A 22,754-nucleotide genomic window follows, 5' to 3' on the forward strand; every position below is an offset into this window, starting at 1 on the left:
TTCAGTATCATGTGCAATCATCCTTGAAAAAAATTATACTATGACATGGAAATGCTTGTTTAATTCCATAAAAATAAAATAAATAAATGGAGGGGGGAAGAAAAGCAATGGGGATCATGTTTACGCTAAGGGAGACAGCTGTTATTTATTTTGGAGAAACGAGGTAAAAGAAGACAAGCTCATTCGGAAATAATTGGAGGAAGGCTGGCCCATGAATCTTTATATTTATGAAAGAAATGTCAAATCATCAATAGCTGATTGAGTGTTAATACCTCCCTATCCTCGTGAGAAGCTCGGGAAGTTAAGGAGCAGAGGTGGAGCCAGCTCATAAAAGCTACTTAAAAGGGCCCACCCAAGAGACACCTTAATAATCTGCAGAAGGAGAGAGTGCCAAAAAAAAAGAAAGTCTGTTTCCAATGCTGTGTTTGTAAGTTGTTTTTGTATTGTTTCAGGTTTTAGATTTATGGTTCATGGTTTATGTTAGTATTATAGTTATGAGTTTCTTGCATTGGGATATTTTTATAGAAAAGGGCTGCCAAATTGTGGGATGTTATCTAGAGTATTATGCATTTCTTTTAGAGATTAACTTCTAATTTTTTGTGAATATTGTGACTATAATTTGAGACAGAGTGCTTTTCTGGTTAAATGCTGTCTTAAATACTTAAAAGAATACACACGTCTGTGAAAGTTAGTATCTTAGAAAGCTTTGTGGTCATTGAAAAGCTTGGCAAGATTTTTGCCATCTGCAATAAGACTGCTTTTACAACTCTATAATCCTCTCCCTTTGTTCTGAGGGGTTACTATTTAAAAAGGCTAATTAGTTTCAGGTGTTAATTTTCTAATTGCTTCTTGATTTATTGATCTCCAGTCAAACAGCCCAATTGTACTAAAAGAAGATCTTAGGACCTCTAGGTTCAGAAGTTCTCCAAAAAAGACTTACATCTATTTGCTGTCAGTAAGTTACTTTGCTTTATCTTTTTTTTCCTCAACTATAAAGTAGTGGAAAGTCTGCAATGATACCTTCAACTCTTCAATTCTATGATATCTAGAAACTTTTCTTTGAATAGTGAATTGGGGGCTCCAGGACAAGGGAAGTGAAACTTCTAAACTTCAAGGTATCAAGACCATAGTCTTGAGTGAGAAGTGCTTAAGTCCTTTTCCCCTCCAGAGAACCTCCACTTTCAAACTGAGCATTTATCAATTGTATTATTTTCCCAATTACGCGTCTTTACATGTTTATGTGTTTCCAACATTAATTTTTGTAAGATGCTGTATTCCATATTTTTCTCCCTTCCTTACTCTGTTCCCCTCCAAAATGGCAAACAATCTAATATAGGTTAAATTATACATATTTAAACCTTTTAGACAATTTCCAACTTGTCATGTTGTACAAAAAAAGTCAGACCAAAAAAGGGAAAAACTGTGGAAAAGAAAAAGCAAAGAAACAAACCCCAAAAAGTGAAAATACTATGTTTTGATCCACATTTAGTCTATTGTTCTCCCTGGATGATTGGCGTTTTTCATCCTAAATCTATTGGAATTTTGAATCTCAGTATTGCCCAGAAGAGCCAAATCCATCACAGTTGACGTCATATAATCTTGCTGTTACTGTGTTTAGCATTGGCTTGGTTATGTTCAGTGAGTGAGAATTTATGAACAAACCTACTTGCCCCTTTCAATTTCCCAGCCCAAGGAAAGGGGGATGTGTGAGTGAATATAGCATGCCTCTGACTTCAGTTACTAGGAATAGACTGTGTCCTGTCTTATGCCAAGAGAGCTCTAGTATTCTCATACCATAAAAGACCAGTCTAAAGTTTTTCCCTCTCCCAAATTAATCGATTACATTCCTGACTAGTCATCAGATGAACCTCATCCCTTGATGGAGAGAAACACTGAGTAGGGAAAATTAAGGCTTTTCTGAATCCTCAGGAGGGGAAGAGTAACTAGGCACTATACTAAGCATTTTACAGACATTTTATTTCATCCTTCCAACAACCTTGTGAGGTAACCCCTTATCCCCATTTTACAGCTGAAGAAACTAAAGCAGACAAGATTTGCCCAGGTTCATATAGATAGTAAATGTTTGAACTCTGGTCATCTAAGTTCTAGAAAGAAGCTCCTTTAATTAATAAGGCTGATTCCTGGAGAGCAGCTTTTACATAGAAAAGGGGAAATCTTAGAGATTCTTTCCTTTCAAATAGAAGTTGGTTAATCAGAAGTATCAAGATTCTTCTGATTCTTGTTATATACATCCTTAAAGGCTCTGATTTTTAATTCTTATTTCTCTAATTAAAATTTGTTATCTTTGACAATTAGATATCAGTTCCCCTCTCCCCCTTTACAAAAAGGAGATCCAGATTATATGTGGAAGTGACCTCAAAGTGGGGATAGAAAAAGCTCCAATTCTAAATTCTATGAACTTAGTAGAACCTGAACTGTAGCCTGATCCCTAAGGCTTTCTGTTGGACTTCCCTTAGGCAAATCCCTTCACCCATTGACCTCCATTTTCTCTCCTGGGAATGGGGGAGAAGATGTGAAGGAGTTAGGGAAGATGAACACTCTTTTCTTTTTTGGAATTTCACTTTCCTCCATATATGTGAGCTCTCCTTGCTCCTGGATGCCTCTGGGACAGACTACCTCCTTTTCCCAAGTTATTTTCCTCTCTCCTTCTCAGAGAGAAATCCCTTACACCGAGCAATCACTTAAATCACTTTTCTTTCCCACCTCCCTCGAGAATAGAACTCAGCTGAAGTCTTCAAAGTATGACTCCAGTTCTATGCAATATCAAGGAATAGCAATACTACTTTTTCCTTTTTCTGGTTTGGGTCCAACTTGAGTTATGTTATTCTTTGGTCATATACTATCTTTTGGGGAAAATATTTTTGAGGGAAAGAGGAGACTAGAAGGAATAGGGTAGGCATTGTATTTTAAACCAGACCAGTTCCTTTAAGATTAAGATCTTCTGTTAGTATGGGTTGAAAGGGGTCCCAGGTCTTAACCTGTTCAAAAAACTTAACTTTCTACCTCTACACTAGTCATGGTGCCTTGGTAAAAATCTAGAGAGCTTTTCTCTTAAGGTCAAGGTAGTAGTTCTGGAGCCTGGAACATCCAAGAGATGAATATGCCCCTGATGTGACTTGTTCCTAAATCTTATCACTCAGATCTATGGGGTGGTTCATTAAAAAAGAAGGAAAACATACCCTTCTTGCTGTTGGGAAAAATAGTGATACTAATGGACCAACTTAATACTGTCCCCCTCAAAGAAAAAGAATTAAAAAAGAATAGAGGTGAATAAACTTGAAATGCATAAAATATACTTTTTTTCATTTATTTATTGGCAAGGCAATTGGTAAGTGACTTGTCCAGGGTTCCACAGCTAGGAAGTGTTAAGTGGCTGAGGCTAAATTTGAGCTCTGAGCCTCCTGACTAGACGGCCAATGTTCTATTAAGCCATTTAGTTGTCTTATAGTCAACTAACTAAAACTAACTAACTAAAGAATTAATCTTTTCTCAAAATATAAGTTGAGGAAAAGACCATTGCAGATATGTGTATTCCTTTCTTATACTAATACCTTTATGGATAGATGCTATTTGTCTTTCAGAACAAAGGCTCACAGCATTGACCAATGCATGAAGTCTTGGACGTCTGCTTCCTGGATTAACCTTCAGACTATGTCCGTGATTGGGAGTCTTTTCCAAACTGGGAATCTTCTTACAGGTGAAATGCTTAGAAGCTGCATGGCTGGTACAGATAGAAGTCTCCAGCTTCCATGAAAGGTAACTTGATCCCTAACTACTGGGCAGTTACTGCCCCCATGTGGAAGCCATCTTGTTTTATCAAGAGTATAAATTATAATTTGATCAACAGACAACCTTGTAGCAAATAATGGAAGAAAATGGAAAGAAAATCTTCTCAGATGTTAAAAAGAGCTTTATAATAAAAGCTTCTGAAACTGTTGTTACCAAGTTAATTGAGTCTTGGACACATCTATTAAAGGAATTTATAAACAAACAAAAAAAACCCCTCTGAACTCTGAAATGGAACTATTCTAAAATTCAAGGATCAACTCTAATCACGATTACTTAATCTACATAAATCTAACTAATTAGAGTTCCATTTTCCAAAAAGGATGATGAGATCTTTGGGGACAATGAGGGGGAAAAATGTATATCTATACTTGTTGCTACCCTGACTGCTATCTCTACTTCAAATCTTAGCCATTTTACAACTGAACAAAAATGGCTGGGTCTAGCAGTGACCAGAAAACTTGGACAGCTGTCTTGGATATGAATTTTACTGGAATCTTTTTTTTTTTAAATAGATGGTCCTGGCTAGGATTATCCCATGTTTTCCTTCATATGAAGGTCCATTAAAACTTTCCTGAATAGATAGCATTTATGATTAAAGCTCTATATGAGAGGAGGGGTTAGCTTCTTTCACACCTTTAGAGATTTTGAGTTTCTCACCTAAACAAGATGTCCTTCAACTCTGAATGAATACTAAAACCTTTCCCACAGTCCTTACATTTGTAAAAGTTCTGATTCCAAGCAAGGAACTTGGAGTGTGCTTAAAAAAAAATCCATCCTGATCAGCTGCCCCCATGTCTAAGGTCTCTAGGCCAAAAAAAAAAAAAATCCCTCTGTTCTTGACAGCAAATCTACAACCCAGGATGTGATGGCCTTCTTACAATATCTAATACTGGAAACTGAGGTGTAGTGATGACTTGGGTGACTAGGAGTTATAGGAGATAGGAAATGTCCAGGACCCAGCTGTCTAGATTAGATAGGATTCTCTGTATTTGAAAGAGGATCATCCTAGACTTGTATTTTCTTTTCCCCATACAGGGGAGTGAATGTGGAACTTGGTATCTCCCTTCTCTAGAAACAGGTTCTGGGCTCTCCAGTCTTCATGAAGAAGTGGATCAGACCCAAACAAAACTTGGTAGATGAGCCAGGATTCTCCTGGGTGCTTTCCTTGCCTAGAGACTATGAAATAACAATGTTCTTTCAATGTATCCTACAGTGAACTCGAGTTGAAATAGAAAAAAGAATTTGAAATTTCACCTTCAATCTTTCTCAGTGGGACTACTAGTGGAACGTGACTACAAATTAAATTTGGACAAACTGAACAAGGAAAGCAACTTGGATAATATAAAGAAAAAAAATCTTAAATGATTTGAGGTGTAACAACTATGAGGATTCATGATGAAACATTCCCTGCATCTTGACAGGCAACATAGGATGCAGATTGAGATGTTCTTTTTGGATATGGCCAATATGAGAACTTGTTTTGCTTGACTGTGCTTGTTTGGTATAAGGGTTTTGTTTTTTCTTTTGTTCCTATGGGAGGGAGGAGGCAGGAGGGAGAGACCAGTTATTGTGGAATAGGAAAAAAGTGAATAATTTTAAGTGAATAATGTGCATTTACTGATAGAAGTATTCATGAACTAAGAATGGATATCCTTAAATGTTCTCCTTTATTTCTGCTTTCTGGTGACTTCCTTGGTCTCAAATCCCAACTAAAATCCTACTTTTATGAGAAGCCTTCTCTGATTTCCCCATAATGCAAGTATTTTATATCTGTTGCTCAGATTGATTTTGTATATCTTGTTTCTATCTAGTTTGTCTTCTATTAGACTGTAAGCTACTTGAGAAGAAGGGCTAACTTGTCTTTTTGTCTGCCACATGATAAGCACTTAGTAAATGTTTATTGACCAATACTAAAAAAAAAAAAAAAAAAAAAAAAAGGCATCTGCCCTATGAAGATCTTGCTATCATCTTATACAGAATTTCTTTATTTTTATTCACAATGATTGTGAGTTATCTTTTCTAGTTTCATAAAGTTAATCTTTCTACTTAAAACTACTACTAAAAACTGCAGCTATTCTCTTCCTTCCCACCACTAGTTTTAGGTTACATACTCCTTTTGTCCATCTGAAGCCAAGCAATTATATAACTGCTGTTAAGTCTTGTCCTAATCACATTTAATTAATCTAGCTGTGAGAGTCAAAGTGGGAAAAATTTAGTTCATGATGAGCTCAGATGTGTATGAGACAATAGAGCTAGAATCGGCAAAGGGGGGGGGAAGCTAATTTCAACTTTTTACCTGAAATTTGAATGCTAAAAAACTATATGTAGAGAACTTAAGCTGATCTTGACGATTTGTTCTGGTGCTTTTTGTGAAGTGTATCAGTCCCATTTAAGAGTATTGATAGTGTTTTATCAGTTTGGATATAAACTCATTCCCTTAGAGGCAACTAACCTCATTTGTGTGGCTCATTTTTCTCCAATTCATTGGGTATTAACCACCTGTGTTTCATCTACTGTGCCAAGAACACAAGTACAAACCAAAAATATTCCCTGATTTCAAAAAGTTTACATTGTATTGGGAGGGAAGAATAACAATATTAACAAATAAAATTAAAGCATTTTCTCCATAACCGCCCCCCCCCATTTAAGTGAGGCTAAGGTGTGCAGAACCTCACTCTCAGAGTTTAAGTCAAGTGGCAAGACAAAATTCAAGGCAATTAACAGTGGCTCTGGATGCAGAGAATGACCTTGGCATCTTTGACCAAGCTCCAAAAACTTCACAGTGCCTACTTCTACCTCCTCATGGACCTTGGAACAAGTTGTTCACCTATTCTGCTAGAGAAAGTCCTCATATAATTGAGGTAACTTCCCCCTAGCTCAGCAACAATTTTGAGGTCTTACCCTCAACCTGATTTAACACTTCTGACAGGATGACTTTTACCAAAGAGTGGTCTCTGCAAGCCACAGCTCCTTGGAGACCTGGGGGGTAGTCCCTCATTCTAAGAGGACCCATGACATGACATGTGCATAAATTTGATTTAAATGAGGGAGAATTGCACAAAGTAATCGGCCTTACTTTCTTCAGAGTGAAAGTAGAGCTATAGGTGAGAACTGGGTATAGATGGACATCAAATGTGGATGAGCAGACCTAAAAAGGGCTCAGCAAACCCATGAATCAAAGGGGCTGGTACTCCCCAAACACCACACACACTCCAGAATTGTACCTATAGTGTAGAAAGCAGAGGACAGGTCCCTGGTCCTGCTTTATGGTAAAGGTACAGGTCCTTATGAAGTCATTAAGATAAAGACTACATAAACTCAAAAAGTAAAGGCTTCTTGTCCTTTTAAAATGCAAAACATAAACACCACAACAGAGCACCACATACTTCTCAGTTTTGCTTTGTTTTAAATTGTATAACTAACTCTGAATGTTTCTTAAGTCTTTTAGATTAATAAGACTAACAATTGTGAAAACTTCAGTCATCACAAATAGTTTTTTTGTTGTTAGTAGACTAGTTATATGGGGGGAGGGAAAAGAGGAAATAAAATCAAATGCTGGACATGTGAATTCAGAAGAGAAACATCAGGGTGGGCTGTTAGTCTTGTACACACAATTGCTTACACAGTAAACTCCATATCTGCTGAATGATGTGCCAAATGGGATAGAACTTATGTCTCAGTGGAAAATCAGGATCACACCATTCAAGAACAATTCAAAATAGTATGTGTTAAGTCACATGGTACTGACTACAAATTATAATTTAAATAGATATGGACTCTGCCCTTGGACAAAATAAAAAATTAGAAAAGAGGAGACTTGACGTTAAACAAGTCTACACCTTCTCAGAAGGTTGTGATATCCCCATGTTGTGGATCAAGTCAGATCAAGAGCTGAAAATGACCCGCTTAGATTCCTTCAGTCCAACATCCTCATTTTACAGATAAGGAAAATGAGACCTGGAGAACTTGTGATTTGCCTGATGTCAAACTCCATGACTCAGATTCAATGGGTTTCCATGATTTTTTTTTTCCTGTTCATTAAGAGTTCCCCCATTTCAGTCTACCCTTGCAGGACTTCTTTAGCCTGAGGTTTATGAACTTTGTAAAAATACTTTGATTGCTAGTTGAATATGATTTCCTTCTCAATCTTGATGTGTTTTACACATTTAAGTTTTATTTTGAAAAGACATCCAAGAACTCGCCAGACTATCAACAAGATCCACAACACAAAAAGGATGACAAGTAGTCTAAAGAACCATTAGGCAAGATATCATTATTTCTTGTGATTTTTTTTCCTATTTGCTCAACAAATCTCCTGTTAGTGAGAATTTTTAAAAAAAATTATTATGGGCACCAGCTTTCTCTAGCTTGGTCCCTGGACAATCTACTTCCAGCTTGGTAGAACCTGTGAGACTTTGTGCTCCACTATCCTAGTCTATGATAACCCAATTTTTTTTTTTCTATACTAAAATGAGGTATTGGAGTAGGATTTCAGTAGAATATAAATAATGAATGCTTGTCCTTTAAGTGGAACTGAATGAGATTTTACAAAATAATCATATTTTAGGTTGTTAAAATGTATACTTGATAGCTGTTTTCATAATTTTGTCTTTTCTGGTTTATTCCTATTTAGCCTTTTATGATGGCATACGTAATTCCAATATGAACGATGCAAAGTAACAAAATTATACTTGATATTCATCAGGTAAATACTGAATATGTCTATAGAATAGTCAGTGTCACTAGAAAAGTCAAGAAATTGGGACAGATGATCAAGGAAAGGAGTATATAGATGTCATAAAGAAAAAATACTATTATTGAGGATCTCCATAGTGCTAAAGAAAGGCCTGAATCAAAATCAATGGTCTCCAAAGTGAGGAGTCTTCTGGTGGACCATGATGTGACTTGAAGGGGTACATGATTAATCACTAAGAAACTTGGAAGAAAAATCACATCTCACCTTCACTGAGAGTTAATTATAAAGCTTGTCCCAAAACACAAATCCAACATTTCAACCTTCTTCTATCTTCCTGTGTTGTGCATTTCTAAACCTTCTCTCTTTTAAGGCAGGGTCTTCATAGATAGTTAAAACCCAAACCCAACCCAAACTGCTACTCAGAAGTTACAGAGATGGCATTAAGAAAATGTCATCTCTATTCAGTCTCCACTATCCAGATCATCTTTGGGGCTATGACTTTGGCATTCCTTTAAATGAGAGCCTCATTCCTTTTCATATAGGTTGAGAAAAGTGAATTACACAGGATGAGCTGAATAGTTAAACTGTAATCTCAATTTCAAATATCATTATGTTATTTCTCTCAAATCTACCCAAACTCTTCCAAAGCTTTCCTATTACTGTAGTAAGCAGACCTTCATTCAAGTCACTCTAGGTTGTTATTGTTGTTTTTTATTAGTACAGCATTTATTCCTTTCTTTAAAAAATTTCACTTTTGAATTTTCTCCTTCCCTCCTGCCCTACCCATTTAAAAGGCAAGAAATATATATATATATCCATTATATATACAAAATTATACAAAACATTTCCACATTAGCCACATCATGGAAACAGGAGGAAGACTGGAGGATAAGAGAACGAGAAAAATAAAGTGGGAAAAAAAATATGGTTCAATCTGTACTTGGGGATAATCGGCTTTTTCTCTAAAGGTAGATAATATTTTTCATCATAAGTCCTTTAGAATTACTGTGGATCATTATATTGATCAGAATAGCAAAGTCTTTAGCAGTTGATTATCATTGTTGTTACTATTACTGTATCAAGGGGTATACACAGTTTTACAATCCTTTGAAATAATTCCAAACTGTACTTTTGAATGGTTGGACCAAACAGACCAAAATAGATTAACACTAGGTCTATATGAAGTGTATGAGGTGTTCAGGGAACTAGCACTTCTAGTGTGAGGTTCTCTTGATGTTCCCTTTTCAGGACTTCTCATCCACCTTTGGTAGTCAGTTTTACCCAACTCACCTGTGGCTCCAAGAAGCTATACTGTGTGCAGCATCCACACTCCAATAAACATCTTAGTCATTTTTGGCAGATGGGCTAAATGAGTTTGAGGGTAACTAAAAGGCCTTAGACCTGTTGGTGATTTAGGGCAATGTCTACATCAATCATGTGAAATTTTTTTCTGGCAAAATGGGTGGATAAGAGTAATCAGTTCCAACAGTGAAAAAGGCAGTTGAAGCAGGTTTTGTGGAGCACTTAGAGCTTGATTAGCATTAAGACATCAAGGTCATTCACTGTATCCTGGGATATTGCTAGTTGTCTTGACTTTGATGACTCAGAAGGAGAGAATGAGAATGATGACTTTGGGCAATTCTGGTCTCACTTAAATACAGTTCATGTGGAACTTAAGATGTCACCCATGATGTTATTGTTCCTCTTTGAAAAATGAAGAATTAACAACAATCACAGAAATCAAAGGAAAAGGACTTTGTACAAAAATGTTTAAAATAGCTTTTTTTTCTTGTGAAAAAGAAGTGGAAAATTGAGAAGGTGTGTATCAATTAGGGAATGGTTGAACAAGTTGTAGTATATGATTTCATGGTCTGTATATTTATTGTTGTCTTCTAAAGACAATGATGGGAACAGCTAGATGATACAGTGGACAGAGCACCAGTCCTGAAGTCAAGAGGACCTGAGTTCAAATCTAGTCCCAGACACTCAACACTTCCTAGCTGTGTGACCCTGGAAAAGTCACTTAACCTCAATTGCCTCAGGGGAAAAAAAGAGAGGGGAAAATAAAAACAATGATGGAGGGCAAGCTAGTATCCTGCAGCGTCACTATATAGTCCCTTAATTCCTTAAAACAGAAACTTTTTAAAAGTTGTCCTTGTGTCCCTAGTATTCGATACTATCGGCATATAGTAGGCATTTAAATATTTGTTGATTATTCTGCTCCCAAGTGTGGAAAGAATCTAGATGGCTGATTTTACGATGACTTTTTAAGTGACTACAATTCTGGGCTGATCTATTGAGCCACCTAGCTGCCTTCTCTAAAGGAAGAAATCAAGTTTTTGAAAGTTCTATCAATGTGGTTTGTCACATTCCATTTTCTCCATTCCCAGAAATATGTTCATCTAAGGAAGCTTTTGTTTTTTGCTATTTCATTGAGGTGATTAATTTATTAGAATACCAGTATATCACAATTTTTTGTCTACTTATACGATCCCAAAGAACCTTGTTATCTTGTAATTTATTTCTCTGGATGGATTTATTCATGAGAGATCTATATTTTCCGGAAGTAGCAGAATCTTATTTAATCTGCTAAATAAAAATACCAGGGCAAATTCTGAAACTTTTAAAAATTTTTAACATTTTAATTATTATATAAATAAATAGCATGTTCCTTCAAAATAAAAGTTCAGAAAATGTAACACTGAAATAGTTAGTGAAAATCACTAGAAAATGGATAAGATTAACAAGAGAGAAAAGTGATGTATGTGATAGTATTGTCAATAAAACTAGAATATCTCTCAATTATCCGTTAAGGATAATAAAGTGAAATAATTTACATTTTGATTTAATTCATTATAATAGACTGTCATAATAGAAGGGGTATGAGAATGAGGGGGGAAAAAGCAAAGAATAAAAATTTAGCAATGTGCCTTCAACACTCTCCAATGATCTGATTCTAATAATTTGTGCTATGGGTCTAGACATGGGTTATAGCATGGCAATGCTTAGAGTCCAAGAGTTTCAATTTATATTGGTCTGCCGCATTAAACAAGTTACTCAACTTCCCTGGACCTCAGCTCCCTCATCTATAAAATAACGAGGTTTGATTATATGCCTTCATAGGTTCTTTTTAGTTCTAAATTTGTGGTCCTAAAGGTGATTAACTTGCCAGACTACCAGATTGATGGAAACATTGCTTTAGTACATAAAATTTCTTTTTGGTCCATTTATATGATCCCAAAGCATACTGTTACCTTGTAACTATTCTTCTGGATAGATTTATTTATGAGAAATCTATATTTTCTAAAAATGGCAGAATCTTATTTAACCTGCTAAATAAAAATACCAGGGCAAATTTTGAAACTGAAAATTTTTTAACATCTTATTGATGCTCATTATTTTTACATCAGTCATTTCTGAACATCCTCAAACTCCTAAACAATGATACTTCTCTTGTAACAAAGAAAAACAATTAAGTAAAATTAACAAAGAGGTAACTGTGTCTGGCAGTGAATATAACATTCAGAACCCAGAATCCCTTACCTCTCCAGCAACAAGAAAGAAGTACATTTTTATCATCTCTTTTTTGTCCCTAGACTTTGGCTTCCTTTCAGTATTCTTTTCATTTAGATTCTTATCACTTCTTTTATTATTATTATTAATTATTATTTTCCTGATTCACTTATTTCACAGTTATCAGTTTAAACCAGTCTTCCTGTTTTTCCAAATTCCTTGTGTGCATCATTTCCTATAAAGTAATAATTTTCTAAATATTCTATTATATTTTTATATATTAATTTGTTTAAAGTACTCTCTAGTGAAGGCAATCACGTTGGGTTTTGGGTTTTTTTTTTCCTTCTCTCAAATGTGGTGTTATGAACATGTTGCTATATTTAGAACTATTTTTCTGTCTTTGTATGAATTTCTGAGTCCAAAAAGCATAAGAGCAATTTGGTCACTTCTCTCATTCCACTATAAAACTGATGGTTTGGGATTCTAGTTGAAATATGTTTATCATGGGTTTTATTAATCTACAGGGAAATCAATTTATACCAGCTACCATTGGATGAGCTAATAAAATTAAGTTTCAGAACCTGCCAAACTAGAGACTAGAAATTAGCTCTCAGACTCTCACCTAGATACAGATATCTTATCAGGTTTAGCCTAAGCAACCTACTACCCTTTCTTTTGCTCATATGCCATCTTAGCTGCTGCAGTTTGGGATTTTGACCCAGTCTTATGATTTCATTACTGTAAACATCTGGTTTGGAAAGTCCTTCCATCAAAGCCGATCAGCAACTCTGCTATCATTTAGACTCATGGTTGCTTGAAGTCAATGAATACTTGAATAATTTAGCCACTGTCATAAAGTCAGTATATATCAGAATGAGGATTTGAACTTGGGTCCATCTGCCCTACTTCACACTGTTTCATAACTACAAGAGAATAGCTTAAAATTTTATTCTAGAAATCTGCATTCTTGAGCTGTCAAGAGGTTTCTAAAATTTGTTGATAGAAAAATTTTTTTTTTCTTAAGTCAAGATATCTGCCTGTAAATAGAGACAATGAATTTCCTAAAATTCACATCCCTCTTACGTCCCTGTCCAGTCGGTAACTACCATGAAATATTTGGCCCACCGATTATTACTGAATAATTATATCATATACGAAGACACCTTATGAACCCAAACATAGCATTATCTCTAAATGGAATAATAGTTAGTCAAATAGGAAAATGTTACATCTGCAATCTCCCAGGAGAGTAATTATAGATGTTAGTCTGTACCATGCTCTCAATTATATCATAGTCCCTGGATCCCATAGACCCAAAGCACAAAATAGGAGTTACCCAGGAAAAGTGTGATGGAATAAACAATCCAAAGAATTTGGACAATGTAGATCATCTTCAGACTTCCAGCAAAATGTCTGAATCACAGTTTTAATTCTCAGTTTAATTTTGTTTATATAAACAGGTGCAACTGCTTAATTCCAGGTAATTCCTAAATCTCATGGTGTCTATTCATCTAAACCATGAGAAAATTTTCTGAAAAAATAACTGAACTCCATGTAGAAGATGCTATTGAGATACTGTGCCAAGGAAGTTACTTCTTCACATACTGAATAACTCAGAATTTCCTGAAGTGAAAGAAGCAATGATTTAATACATAAAACAATAACGAAACATATGTCTCAAGATTTTATTTAAGTTTTGAAATTACTTAATATTTTTCACCCTCCGGTATGCCATATTTTGATTCACCAGAAGGAACAGATTGAATAAAGCAAAAATTCATTTGTTCTACTATTCTTTGCCAGCAGTTCACCTGTGAGAAAATGATTCTGCAAATTTTTATTTAACAAACTTGCTAAGTCCAAAAGGGTTTTACAAACTTCAGTCAACCAAATGTGTCATATGACTTTGGGAGTAAATTGAATGTGACAAATATAAAACACCATGTGAGGTCAAGAGAAGAAGAGGCATTTCTAATTGAAGAGGAGGGTTAGGGAATCCTCATAGTCTATCAGTCAACAAACATTTATTAAGCTCAGAAGTAATACTGGATAAAGTAACTGGATAAAATAATACTGGAAAGAGGTTTAAAGGATAATGAAGATGTGTCATGGGATGGAAGCAGAGAGTCTTATATTAAATCTGGTTTAAACATCAATCTGTGATATTTAAACAAATTCTAAAAAAATTAATTAGACCTATGGAATTTGGCAATTAGCCTCTAATATTTTATATTTTGGACAAAAGAAATTATATCATGATAGATTATTTATTTATTTATTCATTCATCCGTTTATCTATTTATTTATTTGTTTATTTGTTTGTTTGTTTATTTTTTTTTTTTATTCTGAGGCAGGGGTTAAGTGACTTGCCCAGGGTCACACAGCTAGGAAGTACCGTGTTTCCCCGATAATAAGACCTATCCTGAAAATAAGACACCCACATACTCTTTAATATTCCGCTAAAATAAGCCCTCCCCCGAAAATAAGCCCTATCGAACTTACTATGAAAACGGTCATCATGGTGATCCCCTGCGCTTATGCTGCGTAGCGGTACCTTCATAAGCAGCGCCGCCCTCCCCTCCCGGGTGAAACGCACGTCGCGCTCCGAGCTGCATCCAATCAGAGCTGCAGCAGTGAGCGCATCATCCTCTTCTTCCCTGGTGATTTGCTTGCTGGCGCTACTGAGAGCAGCGCCGCAGAGTAGAGCTGAGACAGGACCATCTAAAAACTCGGTAAGTTCAGTAAGCGATGGAGAATAAAATAAGCACTCAGGGGGCATGATGGAGGCTAAAATGGGCTGATGGAGGATAAAAGGGGCATGATGGAGGATAAAATAAGCCCTCCCCTGAAAAAAGCCCTCTGGTGTTTTTTAGTCCCAAAAAAATAATAAGACAGTGTCTTATTATCGGGGAAACACGGTATCAAGTGTCTGAGAGCAGATTTGAACTCCCGTCCTCCTGAATTCAGGGCTGGTGCTCTATCCACTGCGCCCCCTAGCTGCCCCACGATAGATTTTTTTTTAAAAGAAAAATATTTTATTTGGAGCATCTAGATCTGGAAGACACTATACAGATTATATAACTCAATCCCCTCATCTTCCATCTGAAAAAACTGATTAACAGAGAGGCAGCTAGGTATCATAGTAAATAGAATATCAGACCAGATACTTGATAGTTATGTGATTGAGAGGAAGTCTTTTAACTTCTGTTTGCCTCAGTTTTTTCATTTATAAAATGGGAGTAACAATAGCATCTATCTACCAGGGTTGTTGTAAAACTCAAACAGGATAATATTTGCAAAGCACTTTGCAAACCTAAAAGTGCTATATAAATGTTAACTATTAGTCACACAAATAATAAATAACAAAGACTGCATTTAAAATGGTTCTTCTATCTTCAGATCGTTTATTCTTTTCTTAACATTATACTCTCTCTCTCTCCTTGAGCCACATTATCACTTTCCTGGGGTCTCCATTTCTAACATATATGTGGTCATAAAGCAAACCTTAGTAAAGAGCATAGAACTTAATATTTACTTAGTGTCTTATAGAACTGTCACCTATTTATATAAACAACCTCTATTGATCTTTCCTCTTCTTCTTCATTTCTCCTTTGATTTAATTTGGTTCTTTTCAATTTCTGATTGCTTCTTCACCATATTTTTTTTCTTTTGGATCATCATTCAGATTAAACCCACCAACTACTTATCCCTGGCACATCATGGGGAATCAGCATAAGAAATTAAATGGCTGCAGAAGAAGCCAATGATGACATGTAAAAAACAGCAAATAATACAGAAAAAGTTTTTAAAATAAGAAATGCATAAAATATATGTATATTTTGTATACACATTATACAATATATAAAATAGATAATATCAACCCAAATTTTACAATAAGGTACTGTGAACACTCTATAAAAGAAAAAGGAAAAAATCCAAACTTGTCTGGTACAAAGGAGGATAAAAAAATTTACAGATTTAATTTCTTATAAAAGTAAGCAGTTTCAATAAAACAATAATATTACTTTTTCTGGATACCTTCTTTTTAGTTCAAAGTAATTCTTCAATCTACAACATTTGAAAAGCTCCAGAAGACTCTCTCTTTATTATCTCACACAAAGCAACCTGAATTGTTTTTTGTTTTGTTTTGTTTTGTTTGCCTTGCTGTACTGAGATCTCAGGCCAAATCTCTTTTTTTATGACCTGGTCTTTAAAGGTTAGGACAAACACCTCCAACATTTAACTACTGGTGTGACTACTTCCCTGGGCATTTCTTTCCTTTTCTTAAAAAAGATGGCCTTCCAGCTAGGATGGAGGACCCTTCCAGCTCTGCATCTGTACTTCTATTGATGAGAATTAAGTAAGGGGTAACCCCTTTTGGCTCGGCACAAGGATACATTGTTAAATGCAGTCTAGTGACTGTGCAGAGTCCCCTCTAAAGGAATTTACAGGCCCCAAAACCTAGATTGATAAAAAAGGTTTATTGTAGAGGTTTGGAAGTAAGGGTAAAGGTAGAAAGACGCCAGGGCCAGAGCTGGTCGTCAGGCGGACAGGAGCCCTTACATGGCTGGAAGGATACCATGTTTGGGGCTCCTGCAAAGAATGGGCTCCAGGGTTCCCTTTTTATAATGGGGGCTCTTGGTGATCTTGAAGATGGGTGGAGTCCCAGGCTCCTAGCAGGTTTCGGTCAGTGTTAGAATTGAATAGTATTCAATGGGTTTTTAGATAAGGAAGAAGCTGTTTGTGGGGGTTGGGGAAATCTGAGCAGATAGTGGGGGGCTAGGAAAGCCCAAGTTAGCTCAGATCCGGTAGGGGCTGGGAAAGCCTGGATATCATTGGAATTCAAAAGGGTGCTTTTGACCAGGATTTGTGAATCAAAGATTCTAGCTTCTTCAGCCATGGTGGGGGTGGGGAATCAAAAAGGAATCTTAAAGGGACCTCAACCCACATAACTATGACCCACATAATATAAAGAAGAGTTGTTATTTATTCAGTGAGCAGAAACAAAAATGTCATTTGTTTTAAAACATCAACATAAACTCTTAAGAAAACCTGTTGTTCAATTTGAATTTAGGATTCCATCACAGGCTAATTGTTTTAAATGTGTCAACCTTATAAGTCCAAATAGGGTAAAGGAAACATAATGCAGTCTAGTTAAAATTTCCCTACTAAATATCCAACTGTTGATTGAGATAATTAGAAGGAAACTAATATGCTGTGATTATCTTGGTGGATACAAAGAATTTTGTATTAAGCTAGGATCTCTAATGGCTTCTTTTTTATTTTTAAATAGAAGGGAAGAAGTATACATTTTTATATTAAATTTTAAAAATAAGTTCTAAAATGCCTAGGTGGAAAATCATTGTGAATATTTAATGTAATGTGTGCCTGAAGGGACAATCCAAAAATAAGACTTGGCAGTGTTTACCTCTGTAATCAAAATATGCTTCAATTATCCACAGTTTCTTCAGCATGGGATAAGGATCACAACCCCTCAATACTGTTTTTCCCCTAGACCTGTGTCTTTATTGGTATAGAGAACATATTGGAGAGGAAACCCTCCCTCCCAATTCAGATTAGTAATTGTTCTATAATTGATAGTCTTTCTGAGCCTAGGGTATCAAGAGGTTAAATAGAGGGTCTATGTCAGCTCTTCTTGACTCCAAGCCTGAGCCTTCATCCAGTTTACCTCTTTGCTTTTTTTTTCTGTATCTTATCATTTTTATAAGTTGCCATGGGTGAAAATTTCATTATCCTGAAGCCCATCTGATGATGATCTTCTCATAAAGTAGCTGGTCTGGTCCTCTTGTGGTAAATACACACTGAGTTATCATTTAAAACCTTTTGAACCTTCTTTACATAAGCCTTCCTAGTATAACATGAAGAGCTTCAAATCATCTCTATGCCACAATGGACCATTACAACAGGATTTTATTAGGGAAAATCAAAGAAAGAGTGAGAAGGTATATATGGAGATGCTTGAGTAGCTAGCTTCTATTTCTGAGGATACTCAACAGACTTTATACTTTGAGTAAAGAATCAGATTGTGGAGCAACTCTGATAAATTGTGAAACTAGATACTGGAGAGAAAAACATGTGTGACATAGAATTTTCACTATGCTAGTTCTATCTAGGGAAAACAGAGAATTTTTATGTACCATATAAGAAAAATGTTTATAGCAAAGAAGAAAGCAAATTCTTTCCATTGTTGTTCAGATTGTAGGATTTGACAAGTAGCTACTTAACCTAATGCTTCCATTATATATAGGTGCTAGAGCCTAGAAAGGGAACTAGTTGAAACTAGTCTAAACAAGGATTTCTTAACTTTTTTGTGCCATGGAAACCTTTAAAGATATGAATCATTTCTTAAAATAATGTTTTTAAATACATAAAAATACATAGGATTACAAAAGCAAATAACTATTTTATATTGAAATACAGCAACCAAAATATTATGGCATCAGCTATCCCCCCCCTACTTTGCTTCCTCAATGCAGCACTAAATGCAAAGGCCTCCTGTGGGCCTCAGGCAATATCACTGCAACAAACAGGTAAACAGCCAGGACCTACAGCCCCTGGCACAAGAAACCTAAGACAGTGACCCTTCCACCCTGGGACCAGAGTTCAAATTTAAAAGAAAAGAAAAAAAACTCCCTATTAAATATCCAACTGTTGATGAAGATAATTAGAAGGAAACTAATGTGCCCCAATTACCTTGGTGGATACAAAGACTTTTGTATTAAGCTAGGATCTCCAATGTCTTCTTTTGAAAATGAGCAAAAAAAAAAAATTAATAATCTGGCCATAGAAAGTTATTATAGTGACAGGGAAATCCAAGACACAAACTCAGAAGAAGACAAGAATATCAAAACAATTACGGACAAAACATTAAAGAAAAATGGGAAAGGATTACACACCCAGATATGGCTCATAAAAGAGTTCAAAAAGGAGCTTAAAAATTATAAAAGAGAAATAGGAGAAAAATTGTGAAAAGAAATGAGAGTAATGCAAGAAAATTATGAAAAAAAAGAGCCAGCAACTTTGAAAAAGAAAATAATTGCTTAAAAAAGTAGAATTAACCAAATGGGGAAAAAAAGATTAAAAAAATCTAAAGAGAACATGTTGCTCCCTAAAAAGTTAGAACTTAGCAAATCGAAGCTAATGACTGAGAGACATCAAGATTCAATCAAATACATTCAGAAGAATGAAAAGATAGAATAAAATGTAAAAAACAAACAAAAACCAAAACAAAACAAAACAAACAAACAAACAAAAAAACCCAACTCATTGGAAAAGCAACTGACAGGAAAATAGATCCAGGAGAGCAATGTCAGAATCATTGGACTACCTGAAAGCCATAAACAAAAGCAGGACCTGGACAGCATCTTTCAAGAAATTACCAGAAAATGTCCCTGATATCTTGAAACCAGAAGATAAAATAGATATTGAAAGAACCCACCAACCACCATAGGAAAGATATCCCAAAATAAAAACTCCAAAGAACATTATAGCCAAATTATAGAAATATGAGGTAAAAAAAAAAAAAATATATATATATATATATATATATATATATATATATTGTAATTAGCCAGAAAGAAAAAAGTCACATAACAAAGAGCCATAATCAGGATTACTCAGGACTTAGTAGCTGCGACATTAAATAACTGGAAGTCACAGAACATGATTTTCCAGAAGGCAAAGAAGCTAGAACTACAACCAAAAATTATCTACCCAGCAAATTTAAACATAATACTCCAAAGGGAAAAAAATGCTCTTTCATTGAAATAGAAGGACTTCAAGTATTTTCATAAGAAGAAGACATAATAGTTATCTTCAATAGCAAGATCCAAGAGAAGACTAAAAAGGGAAAAAGGAAAAAAGAAAGTATAAAGAATTCAATGGAGCTGAACTATTTACATCCCTATTTACTATTTACATGGGAAGATGATACTTGTAATTCTTAAAAATCATACAACTAATAATACAGCTGAAAGGAATGTATAGATAGAGAGTATGGATATAAAATGAATTTGATGGAATAACAAAAAATTAAGTGATGATAGAGGAAAATATTGGGCACTAAAGGATAGGAGAGGTAGAATGGGATAAAATATTTCACACGAAGAGGTGTGAAAAACATTATAGTGGAGGGGAAGATGGAAGTGTAGGCAATGGGTGTCAGCTGAAGCTTACTCTGATCAGTATTGGTTCAAAGATGGTACAATATACACAATCAGATAAAGATAGAAATCTATCTCACTTGATGGGAAAGTCAAAGGAGAGATTAAGTAAAAAGGGGCTGGGGGGAAACTAACAGAAGAGAGGGAAGGTTGAGAGAACTGAAAGAGAGAAGCAAAACACCATTGAGGAAGGAAAGGATAAAAGAAGGGAGAGAAAAATAGGAGAAAATGGATGGAGGAAAATATACAGCTAGCAATTATAACTGTGAATGTGAATGGAAGTGAAAAGCAGAGTGGATCAAAAACCAGAATCCTACAATATGTGGTTCACAAGAAACACAATTGAAGCATAGAATAAAGGTAAGGGACTGGAGCAGAATCTATTATGCTTCAGCTAAGAGAAGGAGGAGGAAGAAAAAAGGAGAAAGAAAGGAGAAGAAGGAGGAGAAAAAGAAAGAGGGGAAGGGAGGGAGAAAGGAAGGAGGAGGAGGAAGGGAGAGAGAGAGAGTGAAAGAAAGAAAGAAGGAGGAAAGAGAAAGAAGGAAAGAGGGAGAGAAGACAAAGTAGATGAAGAAGTGCATTAAGTGATAAAGCATCTGAATTCTGAAGGGTAAATTAAATGAATTATAGACAAGAAATACAGAACATTATAAAATGTAAAATAAATAATTTTATTATATTAAACTAAAAAGCTTTGGTACAAACAAAATCAATGCAACCAAGATTAGAAAAAGAAGAAAACTGAAAAATAATCTTTGCAGAAAGTGTTTCTAATAAAGGCCTCATTTCTCAAATACGGAGAGAAATGAATCAAACTTCTGAAAAACATGAACCTTTTGATCCAGCAGTACCAATAATAGGTCTATAGCCTAAAGAGATCATTAAAAAGGGGAAAAGACCTATATGTGCAAAAATATTTATAGCTATTGTTTTCATGGTGGCAAAGTATTAGAAATTTAAGGGGATGCTATCAATTGGGGAATGGCTGAACAAGTTGTGGCATATGAATGTGATAGAATACTATTGTGCAATAAGAAATTATGAACGAACAATTTTGGAAAAACCTGGAAAGACTAATATGAACTGATGCAAAGTGAAATGAGCAGAACAAGGAAAACATTGTACATAATGTATCGGCAACATCTTATGAACTATGAATGACTCAGCTCTTCTCAGCAACACAATGTTCCAAGAAATACAAAGGACTCATGAAGGAAAATATTCTCCATATCCAGATAAAGAACGTATGGACTCTGAATGCAATTCAAAGCATATTTTTTCACTTACTTTATTCTTTTTTTGTGTTTTTTTTTCTTTTGATGTGTCTCTTCTTCTAATATGGAAATATATTTTACATGAAAGACAGTGCATAACCTATATCAAATTGCCTACCATTTTAGGAAGAGGAAAGGGAAGAAGGAGGGAAAAAATTTTGGATTTCAAAATCTTATAAAAATGAATGCTATTTTTCCTCTTTTTGATCTGATCTTGTGCAACATAATTGTGGAAATATTATAGAAGAATTGCACATGTTTATCATATATTGGATTACTTGCTGTCTAAGGGAGAGAATGGAGGGAATGGAAAGAAAAAATTGGAACACAAGATTTTATAAGGGTAAACGTTGATAACATTTTGAAAATAAAAAAGCTTTATAAAAAATGAATGCTAAATTATTTTGATATGCAATTGGGGAAAAACCAAAATATTGTTAAATTTTTTTTTAAAGTTCCGGGAATACAGGTTAAGGATCTTTGGCAGGAAAACAAATTGGACAATGAATAAGCATTTGCTCAGTTTATCCTATGCTCTAGACACTATTGATGGTGTTTTTTTTTTTCTACTATATTTATAAGTACACATGCTTAATATCCTATAACACCTTATCTTAGAGGGAAGAACTCAGTCCATTATATTCCAGGCAACAGAAGGAAAAAAAATAGGTCAGAGTCCTGTCCCATAAAGAAAGGAGAGAGAAATGGGAAAGAATAGAATGCTTTCAACACTGTGTAAATCAAATTTAACCTCTAAAGAAAGACTGGAATAAAACAACAAAAAGTCTGCCACACAAAAATAACATAAGGTTAAAAAAGTCAGCTTGGGAAGGACCTTAAGATTTATCTACTCCAATATCTTAATTTCATTTATGAGGAAATAAAGGTGCTCAGAGACATTAATTAGCTTACCCAAGGTCATACAGCAAATTAATGAGAATTATTCCTTTATCCTTTCATTTGACAAACATCAAGTATTTGCTATGAAGAGAGCCCTATATATGCTCTTCATTATTTAGAAGATATAAAATTAGATAAAATATGGGCCCTGTCCACCATGACTTATTAGTTTAAGACACATGAGACTATATATAGGACAGAATGTCAAATGAAAAATGCATTAAAAAGTTTTGAATTAGAGTATTATGTGGATGCCATAGGAAAAGGTCATTATTAACCACAAGAATTAGGGAAAAGCGTCACAAACCAGGTATAATTTGCTTTGGACTTTAAAAGCTGGGTAGAAATTAACAATAGAAGTAAAAGATGAGAGGAAAT

The 22,754-nt window shown here is 35.1% G+C and overlaps 1 long non-coding RNA gene across 2 annotated transcripts; it reads left to right on the top strand.

The window, feature by feature from the left end:
• Positions 1-288: 288 nt before the first annotated feature.
• LOC141541204 (uncharacterized) lies at positions 289-6,365 on the top strand. 2 transcript variants are annotated; one of them, XR_012481683.1, is made up of 4 exons: positions 289-427; positions 869-955; positions 3,603-3,777; positions 4,846-6,365. It is a non-coding gene; the product is annotated as an uncharacterized LOC141541204 (long non-coding RNA). The 2 variants fall into 2 exon arrangements; XR_012481684.1 differs by having other exon boundaries at positions 5,024-6,365.
• Positions 6,366-22,754: the final 16,389 nt, after the last annotated feature.

This window comes from Sminthopsis crassicaudata, chromosome 4, assembly GCF_048593235.1.
Source record: "Sminthopsis crassicaudata isolate SCR6 chromosome 4, ASM4859323v1, whole genome shotgun sequence".
In the NCBI taxonomy this organism is placed as follows: domain Eukaryota; kingdom Metazoa; phylum Chordata; class Mammalia; order Dasyuromorphia; family Dasyuridae; genus Sminthopsis; species Sminthopsis crassicaudata.